The following is a 19,165-nucleotide window of genomic DNA, read 5'->3' as shown; positions in this document are numbered from 1 at the left end:
CAATTATAGCTCCTTACAGGGCAGGTGCAGGGGCACCATTGTGTCTTTGGGTAGGTGTTCGAGGAAGTGTGACTTCAGAACCAGGGCCCCCCTTTCAGTCAAATATTAAATAAATTGTCAACTTTATTGTTCTCTTACTTGCAACACACAGAAGTGTACATCAAGATTACGTATTTCTCAGTTGCTACAAGGAAGTGCCACTTCATCTGTAATGTTTTTCCACAAATGAGTGAACAGCTCACAGGAAATGCTGTATTTTGAGAGTTTAGCCCAATGCCCAGCCCCGTGTTTTCTATGAATAGACAGGAAGACAGAGTGGATGAGAGTACCCAGGTTATCGAGTCTACCTCCTAACTATCATGTAAATGATAATATCCCTTCTACAAGCAGATCTAACATTATGTCTGAATACACTGCTGTTCTTGCCCCCATTACTCCTACTGGAATCCTCTTCCAGAATCGTCTTCGGAATCTTTTACCAGTTTCATATCCTATATTCCATCAAGACCAGATTATAGCCAATTCCTTTTGTGTCAGCATGACACTTGCACTTAGAAACTGTCCCAGTGCATTTGCTGACAGCAGTCACACCCCTTCTGTGCCTCCATTTTGATATGCTAAATCTGCTTTTGTCTCCTCTCACCACACAGTGCTTCCCAGCCTCTTCCATCTCACCAGTGCTTCCCTGCACTGTTCCAGTTTAAGTTCCCTCACTGACACCCCATGTACTGGCATTCAGCTTCCCATCTCTGTTAAAATATCTCACCTGACACATCTCAGGGACATTTCTCCTGTTTCTTTGGTGCCTCAGAGCCATCCTTTCATCCATGTCTACTGCTACCAATGAAGTCACATTGCAACAGAAGTTATCCTTATTTCCTGCGTGTGTGTCCTGATGCTTTTTCTTATTAAATTTCATTCCATGACTCCCATTCCAACCCCCAAGGCCACACACTTTCTTTCCTGTATATTCAGGTTCTCCTTGTTCACTGGCAATGTCTCCAAACTTTGTCAACTCCAACATTTCATTAGCACATTCCTAATTTATGCTCCAAGGTCATTAATGAAAATGTTAAATAAGATGAGTCAGACTGATCCTTGACGAGCTCTGCTAATGAGCCCTTCTCCTGCCCTACGCTTCCCCTCACACAATCCGTTGCTGTCTCCCCTTTTAGCCATTCTTCACCACTCTCACAAGAAGCCCCATCTCTTCCCACTTAACTAGATGTTTCCCATGTGGCACTTTATCAAGTGCTTCACTGATGTCCAGACAGATTAGATCTCCTGCATTTCCTTTGTCCCAGGAATCTGTTATTTTACCAGAGTGTCATCTCACTCTAGCATGATTTACCTTTTATAAATCCAGCTAGGATTTATCCCACTCACCATAAACTTCCCCATCTTTGTTTTTCTCAAGAACATAACCCAAAGCCTTATAATAATATTGAAGTTGCATCAAGAAGCCTTTAGGTCCCCGGATTGCTCTTCCAGGCCCAAACCTCTATATCTATTTGCTCTTCAGAGCAGTGCTTTATCACCTGTTTGACATCCCTATTAAAATATTTGCTGTCATTCCCGACTTCTAGCACATCCCAAAGACTGGGGGAACCTCAATTTGCACAGAAGCGTGTGGCTTTTCTAATTATTCCATGAATGCTTTGATTCAACACATTTTAACCTATAAATTACTCATTCACTGTGATTATTCGCTTGAGGATTAGATATCTAAGATTTATTCTTCCCGCACCACAATGAGCAAACCTAGCACAAATCACGTGGGTTTATTCCCCAAATCATTATTGTGCTCTCAGATTGTCTGCCCTGGCATCAGTGAGCTCCACCTGGAACTGCTTTCTTTGCTCTGTTACAAAGGAGTTTAAGATACTGATCTCCACAGACTTGTGTTTGAAAGCCAGAAAATTACTTTGTAGGAAATTCCAAGGGATAGGATAGGCAGGGACAGGGGGAAAAGTCCTCTTGCAAAAGGCAGGGGAAAGGTAACATAGAGATCCAGTCAATCACAGAATGACAGCATGATTTGGGTTGGAAGGGACCTTAAAGCTCATCCAGTGCCACCCCCTGCCATGGGCAGGGACACCTTCCACTATCCCAGGTTGCTCAGAGCTCCATCCAACCTGGCCTTGAACACTTCCAGGGATGGGGCATCCAGAGCTTCCCCAGGGAACCTGTGCCAGGGCCTCACCATCCCCACAGGGAAGAATTCCTTCCTGATACCTAAACTAATCCTGCTTGCTTTCAGTTTGAAGCCATTCCCCCTTAACCTGTCACTCCAGGTCCTTGTAAATGCTCTCCCTCCATGTTTCCTGTAGGCTCCTTCAGCCACTGGAAGGCCACAATTAGGTCACCCCAAAGCCTTCTCTTTCCTAGGCTGAACAGTCCCAATTCTCTCAGCCTTTCCTCATTGCAGAGGTGCTCCATCCCTCTCATCATCTTCATGGTCCTCTATTCAGACCAGAACTTACTGAAATTATTATCTCTACTGTACAGCTCTTTGTTTCTGAACAAAAACAGATATCTTATTATTATTTTATTCTCATTTCAAATAATAAAAGGAAGAAATTAATGTTTTTCTCCTTTATCCAAGGGAAGTCAGTCTGGTTTTTCCTTACTCCAGGCAAGCAGGATTGGGATTATCCCAATTTACGTTAAAGTAGCTTCACCTACAGTCTCACCTTCCTACAGATCATTCATAGCCATACCCTCACCATGGCACTGAGCGTCCCTGTCACACTGTGCACATCAGATGCCACCTCTGTCACAGCAGAGACTGTGCCACTTCCCAGGTGAGAAAAGTCACAGCTCAGACCACAGCAAGTACCAGTAATAATTTGTAAGAACAGGTGTAAGGACAACTTAAAATACAATCATTTGGGAATTCTCGGTCAAGTTCCCTCCTGAATATTTACTCATTCATTTGATGCTATTAAATAAACCCCCAAAAAACCAACAAAAACCAGTAGGGTAAAAGCCATAAGAGAAAACAGCTTTCATGTTCTCCATGCTACTTGCACTCCCTCACAAAGCAAAGTGCTTGTATTGTACATGACAGCTTGTGTAAGGACAGGGACAATAGCTTTCCATGCACATTTTATCAGGATTAGAACTGCTGCGCCATATATAGAAATGTGTGATAAGTGCATTAGCAAAATTATAACTGTATTTTAATCACAGCATAACAACCTCACTGAAAGTCCCTCTACAAGGCAGGCAAACCCACTAATGCTCAAGTCTGAATCTGAATTTTGAGCCCTCCGTGAGTGTTTGAGTGGGTTCAAAATTAAGTAAAATGAGTTTATCTATCCCTATTTCTCTAATAATACTTAGCACTTAGCACTTTTCATCTTCAAAGCACTTTACAAACATTAACTAATTAACTATTAATTGGTAAATTTGAAAAGGTTGATAGGTGAGTTTCAGATAAGACCCAGCAATACGGATGTTTAGTTTATCTGTGAATTACTTAATCATTAGTGAATCATAGAAATTAGAAATGAAAAAGACCTATAGGGTCACCCTGTCCAGCCTGCTGCCATTACAGGATTTTCCCTTACAATATATTCTCAAGTGCTTTGTCTAGTTTAATTAGAAATTATCCAAGCAATGGGGCTTCCACCATTTCCCTTGGGATATTCCTCCTTAGTCTAATGTATCTTTCTGTTAGGAGGTTATAATATTCAACATAAGTTTTTCCTTGCCATTTCATCCCGGCATTTCTGTGTATGCCCTCTCAGACCGTTTCAAACAATTCTTATGCCGTTCGATTACACGCATAATTTTTTTCCCTTTGCTCCTCCCTGGGTTGATCTGGCCCAGAGCCACCAGATACTGGAAAGAATTTATTCCTGAAGAGCAAAAAAATAGCTTTTGTTGCCATGGGGGGGCCAGTTCCAGCCCAAACCATATTCTAGATGAAACCACCTCAAACTCACTTCTCTTAGCAAAGTGGATTCCAGACTGTGAGCTCAGGCATCAGCCTGGACAAAGCTCTCCCCCAGTAAAACCAGCATTTCTCCTTGTCCATATAATCCATGCAGACTGTAGATTTCTCACAGCACCTAAAGTGATTCTCATGTGCTCTCCCTAAAGTCAACCATGATTCTTTGTTCTTGTATAACCCCCAGTCCAGTACTGAGCCTAAGCCACTCTTGTTCTTGTTCAGAGAAACAAACTTCATTCCTTTCAATCAAGAGGTCCCAGGAGATGACTTTAAAGGAGCTTTTTTCCAGGACAAACCAAGGCATGTTGCTGAGAATTTAAGCAGAACTAAGGAATTAGACAGAACACCATGCTTACATTCACGTGGTACCAAAAGGTCTCCACCAAAATGGTACCATGAAAAAATCACCACACGTCATAAGTTTTTCACATCTTTGTCACCCAGGATTCATGGGTTCTTTTGCTACTTCTGACACTAGATATGTTCTAATTTCTCTACAGACGTCCCATTTTCCTGTCTGTCTCCTCCTAAGGGCTGTTTGCAAGCTTTTCCAAATCATGGACCAATACTGTTTTGGCTTCACGGTTGCCTTTCATCTTAGACCCTCATTTTGCTAAGGCAAATAAGCTGGATACTCTTCCAATCCCAGGTAACCCAGGGTTTTTCCCAGTGCTTCCTCCATTGCTTCCTCCATTTTCCATGCTGGGGAACCACAGGAAGACACAAGATGTGACTGCCTCTGTTGGTCTACTTAGAACTGTTGTACAACAGATTTGTATTCCTGAAACAACATCACAGGACTTTGCCAACCACAAACAGGCCTGCTGACTTGCCCAGGTGATCCACACAATATAAAACAAGGATGATTTGAATTTGGGACCTTTTTCTATTTTTTTTCCTAATTCCAAATGTAAAATCTTTACAGTAAAAATCTAAACAAACTCCAGCTCTATAACGAGCAGAGACAAACATCTGTCACTCTTGTGATTTCCCTCCAGCCTATGGTAACAGATCACTTCTGGCTAGTTTACTGCAACAAAAATAAAGCTGATTATTTAAAGTTCTAAAAATAAACAAACAGAAGTAAATATACTTGACCTGAGACACTCAGATGAAAAGCTGGGTCAGGCTGTTTTAATTTGTTATGACCCAACAAAAGCTGATGAAAGCTTTTACAAGGTTTCACTGAGGTCCTCACCTCCGGTAGAGTTTGGACCAGCTGTGGTACCTCAGAGCCAGCCTGATCAGCTGGGCAGAGGGATGGAAACATGAAGAGAACTCTTGAGACTGTGCCAACTCCTCCAGCAAAGAAAGCTCCACAGACATAAAGGAAAACCTAAAACTGTTTCCTCAAAGGACTTTGAAAGTTCTCCTACATGTGCTGCAAGTTGCTTCCTTCCACCGGTGATTGTAACAGCACCGTTAATAATTCCAAAAGTCTGCAGCAACTCGAATCCAAACTTTGAAGGCGCTTTTTGCTCTGGAGGAGATATACTTTCAGTCCGGTAGAAAGAAAAAAAAACAAACAAAACAAAACTGTGAGTTCTTCTACAAAACCAGACAGTTCATTTTCTTTTAATGACGTGCAAAACGGTGCAAGCTTGAAGACGTATCAGCAATTGTTGCAAATATTTTGTAGTCCTTAATTCAGTTTTTTACCTGGAGGACAATGTTTGTTTTATAGAAGTCATTGTCTGCTTATCATTTTTCCAGTTTTTGGTATTTAAAAGGTAGTCAATTCAACTTTTATTTTTCAAATCATAAAAGAAAATAAACATTCTCCTTTGTTGTGTCCCACAGAAGCACATAGTGAACAGTATTAAATACAGACAATTCAACTGCAAGCTATTAGTATTTTTCATTCCTTAATTTGAAGGGGAACTATCTTGGGGGGGAAAAAAAAAAAGTCTGAGCATGTATAGAATTAAACTTTGGTGCTTCTCTGCCAAAAAAATTCTCCCCCACATCAGGAGTAAGATTTTATAAAGCGGTCAGTGATGAAAGGTCATTTCAGAAGGGGCTACGCACAACCCACCTGAAAATGATGCTTCTTCCAGTATCACACCAGACATCTAGAAAAAGATACAACCAAAACCAGAGGGGTTCTCGTCTGCACAAGAAATCCCTTCTTTTCATAAGCCAAAACAGTTTAATGGCATTTTAGTCACATGTGAGTACAGGTGGCAGAGCCTGGCTGAGCTTTTTCAAACTGATAACAGGGATAAAATTGCATTCATATATAATTAATACATGCTCAGTCATTTTTGAAGAAAGCTATATTTTTCAGGCAGACATTCAAAGATCTGAGTTTTGATTTTTACTGGTGCTAAAACATTTCCCAGAGATGTGTGTGTGTGTGAGGGAGAGAGGACTTACACATTGTTCAAAATAAGGAAAAGACCACGTAAATGTCACTAAATACACCTGAATAACATAATTTGACAAGTTGCCAAAAACCCCACAAACAGAAACTACCAGCCCACCAAATATATAGGACATAGGAAGATGGTCACTCAGCCTTCCAATACTCATAGGGACCCATCCCCTCTAAAAACACAGCTTCTCATTTGGTCAGCTCGCATGTAAACTGAATGAATCCCTGCTGAAATCTTCACAACCCCCATCCCACGGCTTGGCACGGTTGGGAGGGACCCCAGGGTCCAGGAGATGGAGAGGACGGCCACCACAACAGCAGTGGTGGCACGGGTCAGGCTTGAGCAGGGTCACAGCACAGACACTCACTCGGCATGTCCTCACATTGTCACATCTATTGGTGGATGGGACCAGCTCCCTACATTTATTATTTTTTTTTCCTTCCCTGAAAATCAAAAAGCGGTTCATGAGTTGGTCGAGAGCCAGCAAAAATGAATAGTAATGAGCCAATTTCAATAGAAATAGGCTCATTACCATGCCAGCGGCTGATAAAACCAAATGCTCTCAATTCTCTCCAGCAAACGAGGTGCTGGAGGCAGTGTCCACCCTCCTGCCTGCAGGAAATAACTCACAGTTTCAAAATTAAAAGAATCAAAATACAAGTTGGAGTTTATTCCTATGTTCATACCTCTGTCCCCCTGCAGGGTCCTTTCTAACCAGCTGGCAAAAAAGCTCTGATACCACTCAGAGCCTTTTTAGTGAAAAGAAGGAAAAAAGAGCCTATATATTTTCTGTATGTTTTTCATTCCCTGAGTGGTAATGGGAAATCCTTTGTAAACTCCAGCAAAAGAGACAGTCTAAGGTGCTTCTTTGAATTTAGCACATTTCTCTGTGCGCAACAGGAGGCTACAGGTTTTCTTCTGTGTCAGAAACACACCTGCAATTTTTCAGTTGGGGGGGGGGGGGAAATCAACCAAACCCCAAAACCCTGTGCCAGGCCTAAACCAAAACTCCAACCACACAAACATAAACATCTCAAGCCAAACCCCCTAAATTAAAACCCTAAACCAAACAAAACCACAAGGTTCTCAAGCCATGAAACCACCACAAAATGACAAGAAGATGTGGATAAACAAGTTAGGATGATTTGGGGAAAATAAAAACACAGAAAAATGAATGCTCCCACTCTTAATTTCCTCACCACCTGACAGTGGCAGGACATGAGGAGTGTGGCTGAAGAACTAAAATCATTCCAACTTTGCCTTAAAAGGGGTTTGGACACAGCCACTGTGGGCTGGAGAGGGTGTCCTGGGTGGCAGAGAGGGGCCATTATCACATATTAGGGATGATGTTTGGCCCCCAGAGGATACAGACAGACACCAGGACACACAGCACATTCCCACGCTGGCGTGCTTTGCCAGTGAAAATTAGAGGAATTGCTCCCTTCCCTCCTAACCTTCAGAGGGGAAGAAACCAAAGCCAAATTTCAGGAGAAAGGACTCAATACTGTGGTAGAAATGGGTATAAACACCTTCTGTACAAACACCTCCTGTCAGATACATTGCTAAAGCAGAGCAATTTTTTTTTTTTAACCAGAGGAAATAGCACAGCCTGCAACATTACCTGGCTGCACAGATTTCACCCATTTTCACATTGCAGTGCAGGTTTGATGTTTGGTAGGCACGCCCTGTCCCACATCTCCCTCTCCCTGCCCATCCACCTGGTCAAGTCAACGACATTTAGCCTCCAAAAATTATTTTTTCCGTCTGCCATAAAACCTTGCGAGGCTTTTCCATTTTAGCAGCCTGAGAGTTTTAACTATCCCCTCTTTGCCCTGCCAGCCATTTAAGCCCTGAAACTACAAGGCGGCTGAGTGGAGTACATCATCTGTAAACTCGCCGTGCCTAGTCAGGGGATCTGGGGGGCTTTCTGCAGCACTGAAATAGAGCCTTTTAACACTGAACGGTGCAAATTGTCCACTGGGGACAACTTCAAATGTCTCTACAATGCATATTTCGCAGTGCTTACTGGCTGGCTCCGGCTGAGCTGCTACTACTTATTTAGGAGCCTACAAAAACTATTTTATAGATTTTGTTTTGCTAGAGTAAATATTAAGTTTTAAATACATTAAGAAAAATCAGGGCAGGAAGAGAAGCAGATTAAATAAACCTTTCGGAGAAACTATTTACTTTGTATTTGTATTTTTTTTAACAAACTCCTTTCCCTGAGGTCAGGACACTGACATTTCAGTACACACTGGCTTTAAAAATGAGAGTGCTTGCTCTCTCACATGCGCTTACTGAAGGCAGCTCCCCTTGTTAATATTAAACTTCTCTATCTGGTTATGACACTGGCTGATATAATAAAGCGGCGATAGTCTTATTATTCAAGCACTGCTGTGATAAATTATCTACACTAATTCTGGAGCCAGAGTTGTCTGGTTCCAGCTGGTGTTGCTTAGATCTGTCTTAAGTCATTAGGAATCGGTGGAAAACTCTTTTTCAGAGTCCAGGTCTGACCCCTTCTTATCCCGAGAACATCTATGTGTGTGTGCTCACACACATACAGAGCATGCCCTCATTGCTAATCCATTTCAATTAAGATTTATTGAGAATATTTTGGCTTGTGGGGTATTTGTCCCCCTTAATCTCTTCTCTTTCCTTCCTCTTATCTGTAGAAGGTAGTGCTCTAACTCCGTATCACCCACAGAGCAACTCTTCAAACACAGAAAGTAAAACAAGCTGCAAGTGATTCAGGCAGAGATACCCTTGTTTAACAATGGGATTTCAAAGCTAGGTCTGATAGGAATGATGATACAGCCAGGACTTTTCTCAGCCCCCCTCTGCAATGCTTAGTTCCATTTGTACTTGTACACACACCGCAGATCTGCACATAGGACAATGTTTACTCCTGGCCCCACCTGATGCAGACATTGCCCAGAGGAGTTTTACAATTTGGCTGACAAACACAAACACCAAGCAGTGGTCTCCCTCCAAGCAAAGTATAAACCTCAACCACTCCACACTGTACAGGTCTTGTTCTTCAGGTCCATTTGGAGTTGACAGAACCTGGTGGTGCCAGAAGGCTGGCTGCATGTGAGTTTAGGTGTTTCTGTCCAACCTGCACATTCACATCTTGTCTTGCAAAGACAGAGTCTGTATAGGCCCCCTGGGATCACCAAACTCACCTCCCTGACAGCACAGGATTGTTGCCTATTCCTCAGTAAATCACACAGTCTGGTTTTAATCATCCCCTGGTCACAGTTCAGTCAAACTCGAGTCACTGGGTTCAGTACAAGAGTAAATGTGTGAAGTCCCAGGGTGCATGCACAAAGTCAGAGCAGGTGATCAAAGGGCTCCTCTTGAGCTCCAGACCTGCGAGTGTACAAAACAATGGAGCCTCCATTGCTTCATCCCAGGAAAAATTCGGCAACCTCAGACATCCCTCCATCAGGGAGTTTTCTTCTCAACATTCAGTAATTTCATCCAAATGCCTATAATTTATCTTCAGTTTCCTTTCCCTCTTCGTCACACCGTGCTCATGTATTTTCTTTATCGACCAGACCCTTCAGCCCCCAACACCCTGTACATGAAGCTCCAGCATGTTTGGACCCTCCTTCTGCTGCCAGATCTTCCTGCAAACTTCCACCACTCCAGGATGATCTTAAGGCTTCATTGGAGCTCTGAGTGTATTCTAGTGACTGCAGGATTTTTTCACGTTAAGTCTCCTATTGTCCTTTATTCATGTTTGTCATCTTTCAGTTTTCCCTGTATCATTCCCATATTTGCAGCTCCTCCCCATTTGATATAATTTGCAAGTATTTTCCTTATCCCAGATCATTAATGACGATGTTAATTAATGCGAGAGCTCACGCTGTGGTAACTCACCAGTAGCCTCTTTGCAACTCCACATCTCTCTGCTCAGCCTTGCCTTTGTTTCTGGCCCCTCTGCTGGGGTTGGGAGCACACGGCAGAGCTCACACTCCACCAAAGCTCAGAGAGATGGCATGAATGTGAGGGAGGAGGACTTGAGGATGTCACCTCCTACCCTCACAGGGTCTCCCATGAAGTCTCCTTGCCCTCCTCCTGCCCACTTCTCAGTTTGCCCATCTGTAAAAGGGGGACCATCAGACAGGTAGTGTGGGAATGGAGGTTGATGGATCACCTGGTGCAGGAGCACAGGGCTGCAGCTTCTCCAAGAAAATATCCTGCTCTGTTCCTAGAGTAAACACAAACCTGAACTCTCATACACTCAAAATTAAGCAGGAGATAAACTTGCAGATTAGGCTTAAGGTGAGAAGGCAGTAGCCCAGGAAGTCTGCACGATACACACGTGTAAATGTTGGCCTGGGCACACGTACATACACACACACATATACATATATATAAATACATACATATATATAAAGAACGGTTGATTCCTCGCTGTGTTTAAGAGGTTATTAACACTAATAGAAAATTACAATTTGCTTAAGTTTCCCAGGACACCTCGCCTAAGAGAGCCCAGCAGCTCGCCCAGCAGCCTGCCCAGCATGTCCCCCCATTCCAAATTGGTTTACATTAGCCTGTTCACAAACAGAGCCAGATTCCTCCCCAGATAAAACCTACACCAGCCATGCATTTTTTCAAACACAGAGTAGCTTGTTTCCACCTCTTTAAAGGCATAAATTCTCTGTAAAGATGAAAAATCTCTGCAGAACCAAACCCTTTTAAAACACCTCCGTCAGCATCAGAGCTGCATCTCTCCCATTATCAAAAAGCATCTTGCAAGAGAAGCCCTTAAGAGAGACCTCTAAATAATGTTATTTTTACATACAGAGAAAGCTCACAGGCCCTCCACAGCCCAAAAGCAGCCCTTTTTTGAGGCAAGATGAGTCAGGAGGAAAGGGCAGGTCAAGAACCCGCACTCAAGGTCACCTCTGTACAAACACCTGCTTGTCCACGGCTTGCACCTGCACTGACTCACAAACACAACGGGGCTGGCTCTGTCGATACAGCCCTTGCCCTGCACCACGGGGGGGGGCCACGACCTCCCTCCCAACTTTAACCAAAGGCAATCAAAGAGAAGATTTGTTTTTTTCTACCAGCCCCAGAAGGTCAAGTTTCTCCCCCTCCGACATCGTACTTCTGAAAAGACTAATTGGGCCTCAAAGATTGCAGGTGTCCCACCAAGCGGGTGTGGCGGCGCATGCTCCCTGTGAATTAAAGGATGCCTCTGGAAAGTGCTTTCTTTAAGCAACCCATTGGTTTTCTTCGGGATCCTTGCCCGACATGCACGGAAAAAAATAAAATAAAATGGAGAAGAACACCAGCAGGGATATTTTCCTGCCGGGGTGGTCGGCTGCCCTCCACCCTGTATCAGTGGATCAAGCCCCTTGGAAGGTGTATTTCCACGCTGTTCACTAACTAGCTCACCACTGCCATTAACTGTCACATATAAAATATCTGTAAGGGTGAACAAGGCTATTTACCGAGCTCCTTCCCCCTCACTTTCCTTTTGTTTGGGTTTTGACTTAGCGTCAAGTTTATTTAAAGTCTTAAGGCTCTTCCTCTCCACCCTCCCAGTGCTTACAGGAGCTTTTCTGTGCAGATCATGTGCCAGCAGAGCCTCACCAGAGCTAAGACATGATGGCCAAGGCCAGCGGATCCTTGCTGGAGGCAGCGTGACACCAATGGAAGCAGCAGGGATGTGCCATGTCAGAGCAACTCACTGCAGTGGTTCAGCTAAGGGGTCCCTGCTCCAACACACAAAAACCAGGCATTTCACAAATCCCACCTTTTAGGTTTTGCCATTAGCTCTTTTTGTATAACACTCCTCCTTCCTCTCCCTCTGTTCCCAAGGTTCAGCTGTCTTGATCTCCCATTAACCCTCCAGTCAGCCTCTGATATCCTTTAAAAATACCTAGTGAGGCCAAGTTATGTTTACAAAGCAGGAGGGACACCCACACATCCCATCCAACAATGCCCTACATGAGAGGGGATCCCTGAGGATGCAGCAGCAAAGACCCAGAAGTAAACGGATAAAATTTGTCTCTGCACAATGCTGGGGTCAGGGATGTCAGAGATCACCCTGGATTCAAGTTTTTAATTTTTCCAAAGGGAGTGCACTGGAGGTGAAGTGCTGGGTGAGATGGGATAAAGATTTTTTTCTTCTGAATTGCTTAATATGTTGACTTACCCTTTCCACGCCAATAAAAATGTCATTAGGACCTGTTTCAATGCATTCTTGCTGCATGTCCACCAAATTTGCACAAGAGGAAAAAACCAGAGGTATCGGTCCTCCCTACAAAGACCCTTGAAGAAAGTGCTGGGCATCACTAAACCATCCCAATATCAAGAACTCAACACATGACTTTTAGGGATCCTTTCCTGCCTCCTCCAAATTAACAAGGGAAACAACTACAAATGGCTTGAGCTTTCTCTTCTTAAAAGCCTGGTTTTCCTGCTACTACACCACCATTTCCCTTCCTTTTACCCTGGAGGTAATTAAGGAAGAGTTCCCTAATTTGGATTTTGGGCTGAACAGAGGCAGCTGCTGCATCAGAGCCACTATCACGGTGTCACACGTGCTGAAAGGCCTCCTTAACTGCAAACACAACCAGCAACATCCAGGCCAAGGCTTTGGTGCCCCTAAAACGACAAAAAGTCAAGTGCTCTCAGAGACTTAGTGATGCAGAGAACAGGTGATGTGAATTTAAACCTCTCCCCTCACAAGTTTGGGTTTAAGCCTCCAGCCCCATCAGAAGTCCCTGCATTGGTCAAAAGCTGCTGGGTCAAATCTCTCCAACATCCTCCTGGAGGTAACAGATAAGTTTAAGCAGCCACAGAAACTGCACGACAGGCTTCACCAATTTGAAAACCATCCCTGTGGAGCTGCTGGGGTTGAAAGCAACTTGGTCCTCATAAAGAGGGGCATCACCAGGGCTTTGAAAGAAAAATGTATTTTACAGAATTTCAATCAATACAACGTAAAGCGAGGGATTTTGATTTGGAGCTCGAGCATCCAGTTACTCCTTGATGCTCAAAGAGCCAGGACACATTTTAGGGAGAAAGCTCTCCATCTGCCCTGGGTGAATCACGTCTAAATGTTTTGAGGAGAATTAGATGAAGCAGTCAAGCAGCAAACAATAAAAGAGTAAAACTTAAAAAAACCCAACCAACAAACCAACCCTAAAGGCCTGAGTCTTTTCAATATCTCTCAATTTCAGGGGAGATTGCCATCTCATGTCCTACCTGCATCCAGCAACTGATAACTACTGCAAATCAAATGTCAACAAGGGAGTGCATGGCAGACACCAGCGAGGCACCGGAGGGATGTGGGGAGGGCAACAGGAGACAAGAGGAGCAGCATGCCCGAGACCCTGCTGTGGGAGACGAGGTTGGCAGTTGGCTATTATCAGCATTTTCCTGCAGGAAGAAAGCCCTGACATCACCCTTCCAGGCTTGAGCCACACATCTGGATACCAGATCAAGATCCTCAGGCCAAATGTTGGTAATGGAAGCTCCCCAGCCAGCTGCTCTGCACCAAGCCCCCACCGTCCTCCCTCTCTCACCACCACTGTGGGACTGACAGTGTCCTTGCAAAGCTCACACCCAGGCTGCCAAAGCTAAGCCTTCAAAACACAGATACAGCTAAATAAAAGAGCTTCTCTTCCCTTCCCTCCAAAGGAAACAAAATTCAGCGTGATAAATGGCCATCCTAAACCCATGTAATCATTTTAACACAATGAAACGAGATTTGCTCAAGTTACTGCAGGCTCTAAACTTTGGAGCAAAAGGTGGGAGCGACATGGCACAATCCAGCAGAGCCAAAGCAGAGCTGCCCCAGGGAGCAGGGACGGATCGTGTCTCACCCTTTGATACTGCCTCACTGAGTAACCTGCCTGCAGCAAGCCTTCACGCCAGCTCCAAATTAACACCATCAATATATGCTCCAAGTGAATCAGCTGGGAAGCCCAGGAAGGCAGGAGAAAAGGTGGGCATGCTTCACAAAACCATGCGGTTTTAGGATGGGCTGAATCCTCCACTCGCCAAACCGGGCAGAGACAAACATCTCAATTTCTGCAGAAGTTTACTGTCAGCCTCCATTTTACACACTCAGCTTTATCCATCAGTATTTCGTCTCCAAAGCAAAAAGGAGCCATTTGGAAACAAAACCAAATATCTTTGCATTTCACCTTTCAAGGAAAGGCAGGGGCAGCATCCGGCGTAATTTAATGCCCAGGCACAAGTGGGAATCACAAGCCATCCACTTCCTTTCCAGGGACAAAAAAAATCCTTAGCTGAACCAATATGCTTTTCTCCATATTTAATAATTTGATTTTGAAGGCTAGTCATATCAAAGAGCAAAATATTCAATATCGTTAATTCAGTTTTGCAAAATATATTCTTAATTTAAAAATGATTTTGCTCGGAGTGGGAGTGTAGTAATAAAGCAGGTATTGACCAGCTCTTATTGATTGTGCTGTCCTCGGGCAAGGAACACTGACCTTGCTCACACTCTTATTGCTTACGCTTTCCCTGGCCTTCTTCATCTATGCCCGCTCAATAATATATTATTAATATATATTTTTAGCAAAAACTGTATGTTACAAGGTTAGGGCTTCTTAGTGATTTTGGTTTTGGTTTTTTTTCCTTCCATGCTGCCTTGCCTTTGGGGTTCTACAGGGAAGAAAAGCTTTTGCAGACGAGTTGCTCCCGGGTGCTGTTCACAAACACCTTTACACCAACTTGCTTGGCTGAGCTGATGGAGGCCAGGCACAATTTCGCCCCCTCTCTTTTTAATTGATAGATTGTTCAGCTGCCAGTCCTTTAAGGGACCAGAATTCACCAAGTAAATATAGTCAGGGGAAGAGCAATACCTCAGGTGTTTAAAAGAAAGATAGCACATATTTCCAGTGAGATTCAGAGTTAATAATGCAATTTAATTGTTGATTGCTCGTTGGAGATAATTATAACTGATTCACCTCTGCCTTGCATTTGAAGCTGTCCTTTACACCTAACTCAAGGTGGGATTAGGAGTACGGGATGGATGTGTTGGCCCCTCCAGCCCACAATCCCACACCCTCACAGCATGAGCACCTCATCAGGACCTGGGGAGGGGCTCCAGCATCCTCATTTCACCACTCTGTGCTCTCCCACTGACAGGAATCTCCAAAACCTGTCAGATATAAGCAGTTCTGTGCCTGCAAAACCTAGGCCTAATCCAAGTTCCCAGACTTTGCATTGAGTCTAGGTCTTTTTGCTGGTACAAAATTAACTATGGAAGTAGAGAAGAGTGGTATCTAAATGTTTTGTTCGGTGGTGTTCACAGCATTTTATCTTTTAATGACCAACTTCTACTAGGTGCCAGAAAAACAAACCAAGAGTAGAATATAAAAATCAACACAAAGGGCAAAATCAGCTGCTGATTTGCAGCCCTTGTGGGGTGAGATACTGCGGCAGGAGCCTGCAAACAGGGCTGGCTTGGAGGAAACCATCTGATAAACTGCTCACTGACCAAGGTCCTTAGCAGACAGTTAAAACTTGTCTTCTTTGGCTGGTTAATTCTGTAAGCTACCCATTCTCCCTGTGCATTAGCAGCAGTTATCCAGAAAAAATTTGAATGATCTGTGATCTACCTGCAGGACACATTGCATTCCACATTCCATAGCCCACCACGTGTACCGGTATTTGCATGTGCAGCTCGTAACTGGGAGCCGAATGCTCAACGACACTTTTGTATGAATGACACCACGGGGGGAAAAAAAAAAAAAATTGTGTTGCATTGTATTCCCAGCCATTGAGGGCTCTTTTGTTTAGTTTGATAATATTACGTGTTTAATAAAACACTGTTGAATTTTGATTGCATCTTGTGAGCACAGTCCTTTATCCTTTCGCCAGCTGGCTGATACAAAAGCTTATTTTCTTTTTAAAGACATTTTAATTCCCAATCTCCGTCTCTCACTCCCCGGATGAGTGGGAGCAGGGGGCGTGGAGAAGGCACAAAGTCCAGCCTAACACTGACCCCCTTCGGCCGGGCGCTGGGGGGGGGGGGGGGGGCCACCCGGGGATGCCCCTGGGACAAAAGGGGGGGGCCCACCGGGAACCAGACAGATGCAGGTGGGGATGGGAAGGCATTGGGTGGGTTATTTATGCCTCTGTATGAGTAACAATGAGCAGCCTCAATGCTCAGCTAATTACTTTGCTTTGCAGCAGCATGAGAGCAAGAAGAAACACACGCTGCACGTATGGCCCCAGCTTTTCCCTGGGCTTTTTTTACCCTCCAGTGGAAGCGATCAACAAGTTCACCTTGCATTAGGGCTGCATCGATCAGAGCTGATTAAATCCCAAACCATGAAAAATTTCATAAACTCTCCTTCATGATCAATTTACGTGGAAAGTCCCCATTTCAGTGCTTCAGGATGCTCGGGCTGTTTCCAGGGCCTCCTTCAGCATCTAAAGAGCTGATGCCTAAGCCATGGACACCTCATGTGCATCCAAGTACCAGCACCTCCCTGCAACCACATCTATAACCAACCAGTAAATTGTGCAAAGGCACAGGCCCTCAAACTCCACCAGCTACACCATAAAAAAAGGTTTAATTAATTCTGGTACTCTTTGGGTTTGGGCCAGTAGGGAATTATCATGAGCCAGCCCAAGCCTAGTCTTCACAGGTCAACAGAGCTCAGTAACATGGGCAGGATCAGGTCCCTGGGACCCATTTCCTAATCAGACTTGGCCAAAACCAAAAGCTGTCCAGCTTGCAAGCATGAGTAGACACTTCTCAGTTTAAGGACTTAAAAAGTCTGCTCCTCAAATAACTCCTCCTTTCACCCTCACTGAAATCCCGGCAAGCCAAACACCCAGGAAGAGCTTCCACAAAAATTTTTCTGAGGTATGGGAAAAAATCAGTGAAACCAGGCCCTTCTCCCCTTCCAGCTCTACTCCATCTCATCAGCCACACCTCCAAGGCCCACATTTAGCATTTCTTGAGCTAAGAAAACACAAATTTTTCTTGTATTAACATAACAGTGTCTTCAAAAGTTGTAGATTTGGAGACAGAGATTATTTGTGGTGCTGTTGATATGTTGTTGCAATAGCAAAAGATGTACACAATATTTACACTGTATTTGACCATATAAAACATGTCATATACAGACACAATTTTTCATTAGATGAAAGAGAGCCAGAGGGATGCTCATGCTGCCAGTGCTAGCGCTCCTGGTTTTTTCCCTTATTTTTTACCTTCAAGAACAAATACAGTTTTAAACCATCATTACTGTATTTGGAACAGTTAATATTTCATATCGTGACATCGCTGCTCAGAGGTAACAGGTTTAGTTGATTACTATTTGTTTATAGTGCTGGAGAAACCTGCAATCATAGAGAACATAAAAGGATTGCAATTAGATCTATTGGTTGAGAGCTGCACTTCTCTGACCCACTGTAAAGTGCTTAGCACTATCAAAGAGATAATGCCTACTTGCAGCTGGCACATCTGTACATAATAACATGGGCTACATTGACACAGCCACTAAAGACTGCCACTACCCTCTTTAACTAGCAGCAGAAAACAGATCATGCTTTTAAAGAGCGTATCAACAAAACCCCTTCCACACTCCGCCGGAATTAGCGTGCTCGCCACTGCAAGCAGCTTTTCCTTTTCGCTCCTGCTTCTTCACAGATTCCTGACAGAGCCTTGGAACAAAAGGCCAGGGACACATCCAGGTTTGGGCATCCTCGTGTATCGTTTGCAGCAGGGGTGAATTTTGCCCTCCTGACTCCCTGTGAAGCATTTCCCCAGGGAGGTAAGTGCAAGGAAGGCTTGCACCAGGATACCATAAGGAAATCTGCTTTGCTATCATGGGGTGGGCAAAGCAGAACCTGACCCCACCTCAGTTGAAGTCACAGAGACTCCAACTCCCAATAATTTTCATTTTAATAGAGACTCTGAAGACAATTGCTTTACCTGAGATATGAATTCAAATGCCACTCAAGTGTAAGACACACTTTAGGACACACTTAAGTATTTTCCCTACTCATGGCCTGAACTGGCTGAATCCCATGGGGGAGCATCACACATTTAGCACTGATTAGTTCATCCTGTCCTACTGCATTCAGAGATTTTTTTTTTTTTAATTGTTACTTCATTTTACAGAAAGCTTCTCAGCCTTTCCCCTGCTGTGTTTCCCATCCCAAGGAGGACCATGTTTCTGGGACATAACTTTATTTACTCATTTCAAGGTCCAGTTGGACAAGGCTTAGAGCAAATGCTCCTCAAGTGGACACATAACACATCACAGAGGGATTCCTTTGCTCCCAGAGCACCAAGCCAAGCAGACATTTCAACCAGCTGCAGAGTGATACATGTAGAACTGAAATAAAAGGCTGCATACAATAAAAGTTCAATAAAACCTGAGGAGTTCATCACCTTGTCCTAAGATCAAGGGTAGTGGCATAACACACTTAAAAAAGGGATTGTGCAATTACATGGTTGAAGAGAAGATCCCACCTCCCCTTATGACAGAAGGGCTGCCACTGCAAGGAAAATTCCAATTTTCATGAGAAATTGAGTTGCAGTAGGGGGAAAAAAAAAAAAATAAGTGGATTTGACCTCCTCCAAATATTTGCTGGGATATGGTCAATATCTTTCATTTTGATCCAATTCAAGGTGTGTGTTTTTTCCCAGTTTACTAAACTCAATTTATATGTTACAACGTAAACTTACAGATAGTGAAAATATTTTTACTATTATTGTATTGTTACTTTTACATTGGGCCAAATTGCTTGGCTACAACTATATTGTTATGACTGAAAGACTCAAAAGCTGTGGAACATTATACTTTAAGGTTAT

This window comes from Corvus kubaryi, unplaced genomic scaffold (genome assembly GCF_017639235.1).
Source record: "Corvus kubaryi isolate FWS band 111438036 unplaced genomic scaffold, C.kubaryi_AGA036_p1.0 70, whole genome shotgun sequence".
In the NCBI taxonomy this organism is placed as follows: domain Eukaryota; kingdom Metazoa; phylum Chordata; class Aves; order Passeriformes; family Corvidae; genus Corvus; species Corvus kubaryi.
Note: the sequence above shows the minus strand (reverse complement) of the source record.